This window comes from Pseudorca crassidens, chromosome 2 (assembly GCF_039906515.1).
Source record: "Pseudorca crassidens isolate mPseCra1 chromosome 2, mPseCra1.hap1, whole genome shotgun sequence".
Taxonomy (NCBI): domain Eukaryota; kingdom Metazoa; phylum Chordata; class Mammalia; order Artiodactyla; family Delphinidae; genus Pseudorca; species Pseudorca crassidens.
In genome coordinates this window covers 178,060-186,985 of record NC_090297.1, presented here as the reverse complement: position 1 = coordinate 186,985, position 8,926 = coordinate 178,060, and positions in this window count along the sequence as shown.

Here is an 8,926-nt window from a genome sequence, read left to right as displayed (position 1 = left end):
CCCGAGTGTCTCTAGGCCCCAGCAGCCTCTTCCTCTCCCTTGGCACGCACTGGCATGCTCTGGCTCCAGGGCCTGCTCCCTTTTCCCGAGGAAGAAGCTGAGCCCAGAGGGTCCTGGAGCTGTGCCTGGCTCCTCTCTGCTCCATGGAGCCCTGGGGGGCATACCCATCCTAGGATGCACCCTTGGGCAAGGAAGGAGGCCCCCAAGAGCCCCCACCTGGTATTCAGCCTTGTGAATGTACTGAGGTTGACCTGCGTGACCAGTAAGGTCCTGTAGAAGACGAGGTTGCAGGGGCATCCTGGCCTACCTCTTTGTCTCATATTCTCCACTCTGAGGGAGGCCAGCTGTTCTTTGCTATAGAGAGGCCAACAGAGTGTGGTGTTTAGAAGCAGATCCTCCAGCCCTGTCGAGCCTTCAGATGAGACCCCAGCCACTGCCGGCATCTCAAGGGCAACCCTGAGAGACTGAGAGCCAGAATCACCCAGCTGAGCAGCTCCTTGACTCCTATCCCTCAGAAACTGTGCGACATAATAAACGTCTGTTGTTTTAAACTGCTGAATTGTAGGTTAATTTGTCATGCAGCTATAAATAACAATAATGTTTTATGTAAAATTAAAATAAATATAAATAACAATAGCAATAAACAACTAATGTGCCCACCGCCACCCAGGGCCACCACCACGTGCCCACTTGATGGGGTTGTGGAAGAGGTCAGGCGGGGCGGGACCCGGAAACAGCCGTTGAAGCTGTGAAGAGCAGAGTGGGTTGGCCTGATGTCTGCCGGGAAGTCGCTTCCCCGTGAGCTCCAGCTGGGGGTGCAGGGACAGCCGAGGCCCATCCCTGTGGCTTCTGGGCAGGGCAGGGGCCCATTCTGTTCTGGTAACTGACAGGGCATGGCGTAGGGGATTCATGGGCCCCAGACTTCAGACAAGGACAGGTGCGGGAGATGCTCCGTGCTGAGACCCACAGAACCCAGCCTGCCCCAGGGCCACACTGGCCTGCCCTCAATGGGCACGTCAGCCCTTTTTGCAGCCTGGTATCTATGGTGACCAAGAAGCAGCTGGCTGCTCTGCTTCAAAGGTGTCTCTTCCTGGTGGACTGCCTGACCCTGACACCCATCTGGTGGCTTTGGGCTCCCGCTTCAGAGAAGGAATCCCCATGTCTGTGTGGGGAGGTGGGGGCCCACTTCCTGCCTTCCCATCCTTACCCACGAGTGGGCCAGAGGCCACGCCCTTCCCCGCGCCCATGGTCCCCCCAGCGCCCCTTGCCTTGTCTAGCACAGTGGGGTAGGGCTCAGCAGCTCTGGGTGTGGGGAGGCAACTCTGCCCTCTCCTGGCCCCTACGCCCACCCCCCAACATATGAGCTGGCCACGGCCTGGGCCATACACGCACATGCAGGGGCCGGGGGCTGGCCAAGCTCCAGCCGGAGCATCCCCAGCTCCTGGCCCCCCTTTTTCATGGCCTCGCGGGGCCCCAGGCCTGTGGGGCCCCGGGCTTGGGCTTCCGCTGCCAGCCTGAGGTCAGAAAAGTGTTAGGCAAGGCCTGGCCAAGCTTCTCCCTCTACTTGGATCGGGAGGCCGGCTCTGGACGGAGTGCCAGGTGGGACAGGGCATCGCCTGGCTGTGTGTGCATGGGCTTTCTTCTCTCCGTGTCCCTAGGAGTTTGCTTTGTTGAATTAAGAGGTGAGGGTAACATCCCAGGACTGAGCTGACCGGTCTACCCACTTGGAGTCTGCAATCTTCGGTCGGACTTTTCAGAGCAGAGGCCAGGTCCAATGGACTAAATGTTTGTGTCCGCAACCCTTACTTCCTACCCCCCTTCCCTGCTAATTCATATGTTGAAACCTGCCCCCCAAGGTGGTGGCCTTAAGAGGGGCCTCTGGGAGGGGATGGGGTCATGGAATGAGATCAGTGCCCTTACAGAGGGACGAGACGGGAGAGCTTTCGCCCACTCTGTCGGCCACGTGAGGACACAGCCGGAAGGCAGGCTTCGCGCCTGGAAGAGGTCCTCACGGGAACCTGCCTGTGCTGCTACCAGCCTCTGGGTCCATGATGAATACATTTCTTTCTTTTCTTTTTTTTTAATAAATTTATTTGTTTTTATTTTGGGCTGCATCAGGTCTTCGTTGCTGCGTGTGTGGGCTTTCTCTAGTTGCCGCGAGCGGGGGCTACTCTTCGTTGCGGTGCACAGGCTTCTCACTGTCGTGTCTTCTCTCGTTGCAGAGCACAGTCTCTAGGCACGTGGGCTTCAGTAGTTGTGGCTCGCGGGCTCTAGAGCGCAGGCTCAGTAGTTGTGGCTCACGGGCTTCAGTAGTTGTGGCTCGTGGGCTCTAGAGCGCAGGCTCAGTAGTTGGGGCGCACGTGCTTAGTTGCTCCGCGGCGTGTGGGTGCTTCCTGGACCAGGGCTCGAACCCGTGTCCCCTGCACTGGCAGGTGGATTCTTAACCACTGAGCCACCAGGGAAGCCCAGGGACTCTATTCTTTAAGAAGTTACATTGCTGGCATCAGAAGAAAAAAATTGATCTTTCCGATGGAACAGGCGCCCCCCCTTGGAGGAGCTCCGGTTCGCGTGTGATGCAGATGCACATGGCGGGTCAGGGAAGGAGGAGGCGCAAACAAACACACGGAGAGAATCTTATGTTTAATTTTCTCTTGTCCTGCCGTAAAATATGGGGTTTTTTTGGCCCGTGCTGCAAGGCTTGCAGGATCTTAGTTCCCCGACCAGGGATCGAACCCGGGCCCCAGCAGTGAGAGTGCTGAGTCTAACCAGTGGACCGCCAGGGAGTTCCCAAAATATAAATTTTATTTCATCAAGTGTCCCAGTCCCAAAGGGTGCCTAGAGCTCGGTGGCTGTGCTGACAGGGCCCGCAGCTGTGACCGGCGCAGCTGTGATGCTGCTGCAGGTTTCTCAGACGTAGCTGAGAAACTTGGTGACCTAGTGGTTAGGATTCCGAGCTTTCACTGCCATGGCGTGGAACAGTGATGTGGCCTTGAGGGAAGTCGGGAGGAGGGAAGGGGAAAGGGAGACGTTACCACTTGTTCCTGGAGCACACCTGCCTCTGGGCTCTCAGTAACCAGCCCACCAGAACTAGTCTCCACCTGGGCGGGTAACTGAGGAGAACAAACGCACAGAGCCAGAGACCCACCATCTCATGGTCAGGACACAGTCAATAAATCGAGTCGGACACAGAGGCCTCTCAGAGCCGGCCAGGGCCCTCCCCACAGAGACTCAGGCCTCTTCAGTCTGCTCTGTGTTTGGAGTACCTGCAGGCCCACACCCTGCCCCCACATCCCACGCGGGGCGCCTGTGCAGGACAGCCTCGACCTCCCCGCCAGTGGCTCAGGGATGCGCCTGACACAGTCCGGGCCTGAACCCTGCCTCTGCTGCCACTGTGGCCTTGCATGTTGCCACTGTGTGTCACAAAATCTCAAGTGTAAAACGGGATTAGTGATAGTACCTGCCTGTGGGGCTGGGTGGCTGAGAGGGTCAGACAAATAATCTGCACTATGGCAGCTTCCAGGCAAGACTGAGTAGCAGGGGCCAGATTTACCCTTCTGCCCAAAACAATTAAAAACTGGTTAAAATATATGAGACTGCAGCACGAAAAAGAGTGGCCCCTGGGCTTCCCTGGGGGCGCAGTGGTTAAGAATCCACCGGCCGGGGCTTCCCTGGGGGCGCAGAGGTTGGGAATCCGCCTGCCGATGCAGGGGACACGGGATCGAGCCCTGGTCCGGGAGGATCCCACATGCCGCGGAGCGGCTGAGCCCGTGAGCCACAACTACTGAAGCCAGCGAGCCACAACTACTGAAGCCCGCGAGCCACAACTACTGAAGCCCACGTGCCTAGAGCCCGTGCTCCGCAACAAGAAGCCACCGCAATGAGAAGGTGTGCACCGCCTGCACACCTCAACGAAGAGTAGCCCCCGCTCGCCGTAACTGGAGAAGGCCCACGCGCAGAAACAAAGACCAAACACAGCCAAAAATACATGTTAAAAAAAAAAAAAAAGCCCAGCTCTTTAACAAAAAGGAAAAAATGGTCCCTGAGAAGTGGAAAAGAAATGAAGTGAGCCCTACACTGCCCCAGCTGACTGCTTGCAGACGGTTTCCAGGCCACGGTGCAGGGCAGGAAGCCAGGGAGACTCCCTGAGCTAGGGAGGTGGAGCTGACAGTCCGGGGCGCCAATGCAGCTGGAGTTCACAGGACAGGGTGTCAGAAGGAAGAGAGGTGGTGCCAGAGACAGAACTCCAGAGAGCTGCAGGGGTTCCCTCTCAGACCTGATTAGAACATCCTTGTGCGGAAACTCCTCCAGGCCAGGGAAAGGACCACCCAAAGAATTAGGTGGCAACCCCTGAGTTCACACAGGGCCAGACACAGTTCCAGTCTCCACTAGCCAGAATGGAAACGCCATAACTACAGGGCGGGTGGCAGAGTGCCCAGCAGGGTCTTGTCCAACAGTGAGGAATGATCAGCATAGGTTAGGCACTGCTCTAGGCCTGCCCAACAAAGTTTACAAACAAGACCCGAAGGGGTCAAACTGCTTCCAAGTAACAGCCACACCCAGAACAGAGCTCAGGAATGTTTGTAGTAGCATAAACATACCCAGCACCCAACAGGTTAAAATTCACAATGTCTGGCATCCAGTAAAAGTTTACCAGGCATGCAGAGAAGCAGGAAGATCTGACCCATAATGAGAACGTTCGATCAATTGAAAGCACACTAGAAATGTCACAGGTGATAGACAAGGACATTAAAACAGTTGTTATAGCTGCACTTCACATGACTGAGAAGCTAGAAGAAAGACTGAATGTCTTGGAGACATTGAAGGTACAAAAACCCCAATTGAACTTTTGCAAAATTATGATGTCTGATGTAAGAAATACATTGGGTGGGAGTAATGCAGACTAGAGATTAGACATTGAAGAGAAAACTATTAGTAAACTGCAAACATAAAAATAAAAACTATTGAAAATAAAACAGATTTAGAAAGTGGGGACTGGGGGAAAAAAGAGCATTAGTGAACTGTGGTCAACGTCAAGGGCCTGACATACATGTAATTGGTGTCTCAGAGGAGGGGGGAAGGTGAGAAACATTTGCAGAAATAATGACTGGAAGTTTTACAATCTTTTTTTTTTTTTGCGGTACGCGGGCCTCTCACTGCTGTGGCCTCTCCGGTTGCGGAGCACAGGCTCCAGATGCACAGGATCAGTGGCCATGGCTCACGGGCCCAGCCGCTCCGCGGCATGTGGGATCTTCCAGGACCGGGGCACGAACCCGTGTCCCCCGCATCAGCAGGCAGACTTTTAACCACTGTGCCACCAGGGAAGCCCTACAATCTTGACATAAATGATAAACCCACAGATCCAAGAAGCTCAAGGAAACTCAAGCGCAAGAAGTTTGCTTATTTATTTATTTATTTTTATTTATTTACTTGGTTGCCCCGGGTCTTAGTTGCAGCAGGTGGGCTCCTTAGTTGCAGCTTGTGAGCTCCTTAGTTGCATCTCGCTGGCTCCTTAGTAGTGGCATGTGAACTCTTAGTTGCGGCATGCATGTGGGATCTAGTTCCCAGGGATTGAACCCAGGCACCCTGCATTGGGAGCACAGAGTCTTAACCACTGCGCCACCAGGGAAGTCCCAAGCACGAGAAGTTTGAAGAAAATTGCATCAAGGAACATCATAATCAAATTGCTAAAACACAGCAATAAAAAAATGATTTCTGCTCTCACAACTTCTAGTCAGAGGTGTGGGCATAATGAAGATGAAGATTCACCAAACAAGCTCTATACGTTGGTTACCTGTGTACCTGTCACCACTTTCAAAAATCTACAGACAGTTAATGTGGATGAGAACTATCTGCTGATTGTCCAGTAAAATTATAGAACTGCCAAAACAAAAACAAAACCAAAGCCAACAAACAAAAAGCAAAAGGTGTGGGAAGTTCTAGCCAGGCCAACTAGGCAAGAAAATGAAATAAAATGCATCCATATTGGAAAAAAGAGGTAAAACTATGTTCAAATGACATGATCTTATATAGAGAGAATTCCATGGAATGCACTAAGAAAAACTGTTAGAACTAATGAATGAGTTAAGCAAGGTTGCAGGGCACAAGATCAATATTTTAAAATCAGTTATATTTCTACACGTTTTCAACAATCTGAAAATGAAATAAGAAATCTATTCAATTTATAATAACATCAAAAAGACTAAAACATTTATGAATAAATTTAATAAAGGAAGTACAAAACTTATACTTTGAAAACTATACAATATTGTTGAAAGAAATTGAAGAAGACCTAAATAAATGGAAAGATATTTCACATTCGTGGATTGGAAGATTTAACATTGTTAAGGTGACAGTACTTCCCAAATTGATCTATAGATTCAACACAATCTCTTCAAAGTTCCAGTTAACATGTTTGCAGAAATTGACAAGCTGCTCCCAAAATTCATATGGAAATCCAAGGGACCCAGAATATCCAAAACAATCTTGAAAAAGAACAAAGTTGGAGGACTCAAACTTCCTGATTCCAAAAGTTACTACAAAGCTACAATAATCAAGACAGTGTGGTACCAGCATGAGGTTGAACATATTGATTGATGGAATAGAATTCAGAGTTCAGAAAGAAGCCTTCACTTTTAGTCACTTGGTTTTCAACCAGGATGCCAAGACAATCCAGTAGAAGAAAGAACAGTCTCTTCAACAAATTGTGCTGGGACATCTGAATATCCATATGCAAAAGAATGAAGTTGAACCCCTTCCTCACACCATACAGAAAAATTAACTAAAAATGGATGATACACATAAGTGTAAGAGCTAAAACTATAAAACACTTAGAAGAAAATCTAGGAGTAGTTCTTCAGGACCTTGGGTCAGGAAGGACCTGAAGTCAGGTCCAGAAGACAAAGCCTTCTTGGATATGTTTCCAAAAGCAAAAGTGACAAAAGCTTAAAAAAAAAAAAAGATAAATTGGACTTCATAAAAATTAAAACTTTTGGCTTCAAAGGAGATTATCGAAAAAGTGAAAGACACATAGAATGGGAGAAAATATTTGCAAAACATATTGACAAGAGGTTTGTATTTAAAATGTATAAATAACTCTCTCAACTCAATAATAAGACAACCCAACTAAAAAATTGGAGAAAAATCTTAATAGACATTTCTCCAAAGATATATAAATGGCCAATAAACACACGAAAAGATGCCTGACATCATCAACCATCAGGGACATTTAAATCAAACCACAATGAGATACCACTTCATACCCCCTAGGGTAGCTATAATTAAAAAGACAGATGGTAAAAAGTATTGGTGAGCTTGTGGAGAAATTGGAGCACTTATACATTGTTCATAGGAATGCAAAATGGTGCAGCCACTTTAGAAAACTGTTTGGAAGTTCCTCAAAAGGTTAAATGTAGAATTACCATATGACCCAGCAATTCCACTCCTAGGTACATACTCAAGAGAAATGAAAACATGTCTACACAAAAATGTGTGCATAAATGTTCACAGCAGCATTATTCATAATAGCCAAGGGAAATAACCCAAATTCCATCAACTGATGAATGGATAAATTTAAAAATGGGCTAGGGAACTTCTGTGGCAGTCAAGTGGTTAAGACACCCTGCTTTCATTGCAGGGGATGTGGGTTCAAACCCTGGTTGGAGAACTAAAATCCCACATGCTGCTCGGCATGGCCAAAAAGATAAATAAATAATACATACATACAATTTATTTACATATCTTATTATTTACATATCTTACATACATACACACACATAAAATGTGCTATATCCATACAATGGAATACTCTTTGGCAACAAAAAGGAATGAAGTACTGATACATGCTATGACATGGATGAACCTTGAAAAGATTATGCCAGGTGAAAGAAGCCAGACACAAAAGGCCACATATTGTGTGAGTCCATTTACATGAAATGTCCACAATAGGCAAATTGGTACAAAGTAGATTAGTGGTTGCCCATGGCTGGGGTGGAGGTCCAGGGGAATGGGGAATGACTACATATGGGGGTACGGGGTATCCTTGTGGGGTGATGAAAATGTTCTAAATTTGTTTATATTGATGGTTGCACAACTCTGACTATACTAAAAACTATTTAATTTAAATGGGTGAATTGTATGGGGTGTAAATTATATATCAATAAAACTGTTAACCCCTTCTCTATAAAAACAGCAGTAAAGAGAAGGTTTTAAGAGCCTCTGGAAAAAAAGACATGATATATACAGAGGAACAAGGACAAACAATGGCTGGTTTCTTGTTAGAAACAATGCGTGTGAGGAGACAGTGGAACTACGTCTTTACTGAAAGTAGAAACTATCAACCTAGAATTCTAGAAACAGAACCACCCATACCTATATGGTCAGCTGACTTTCAACAAAGGTGCTAAGACAATTCAGTGGAGAAAGAAGAGTCTTTTCAACAAATGGTATAGGTACTATTGGATATCCATACAAAAATAAAATAATCTGGAAGCATGTCTTTACACCATATACACAAATTAACTCAAAATGGATCATAGACCTAAATGCAAAACCTAAAACTAAAAAAAACTTCTTGGAGAAAATTTAGAAAATCTTTGGGATCTTTGGTTAGGCGAAGATTTCTTACATACAACCAAAAGAACAATCCATGAGAGAAAAATGGATAAAAAATGGATAAATTGGAATTCATCAAAATTAAGAACTTCTGCCCTTCAAAAGACATTGTTCAGAAAATGAAAAGATGAGCCACAGACTAGAAGGAAATAATTTCATATCACGTAACTGATGAAGAACTTATGTAAAGAATATATAAAGAACTCTTAAGACTCAACAATAAGAAAACAAGTAACCCAATGACGAAAATGGGCAGATTTGATCAGTTATTTCATGGAAGAAGATATATGGATGCATTTATTTATTTAAAATATTT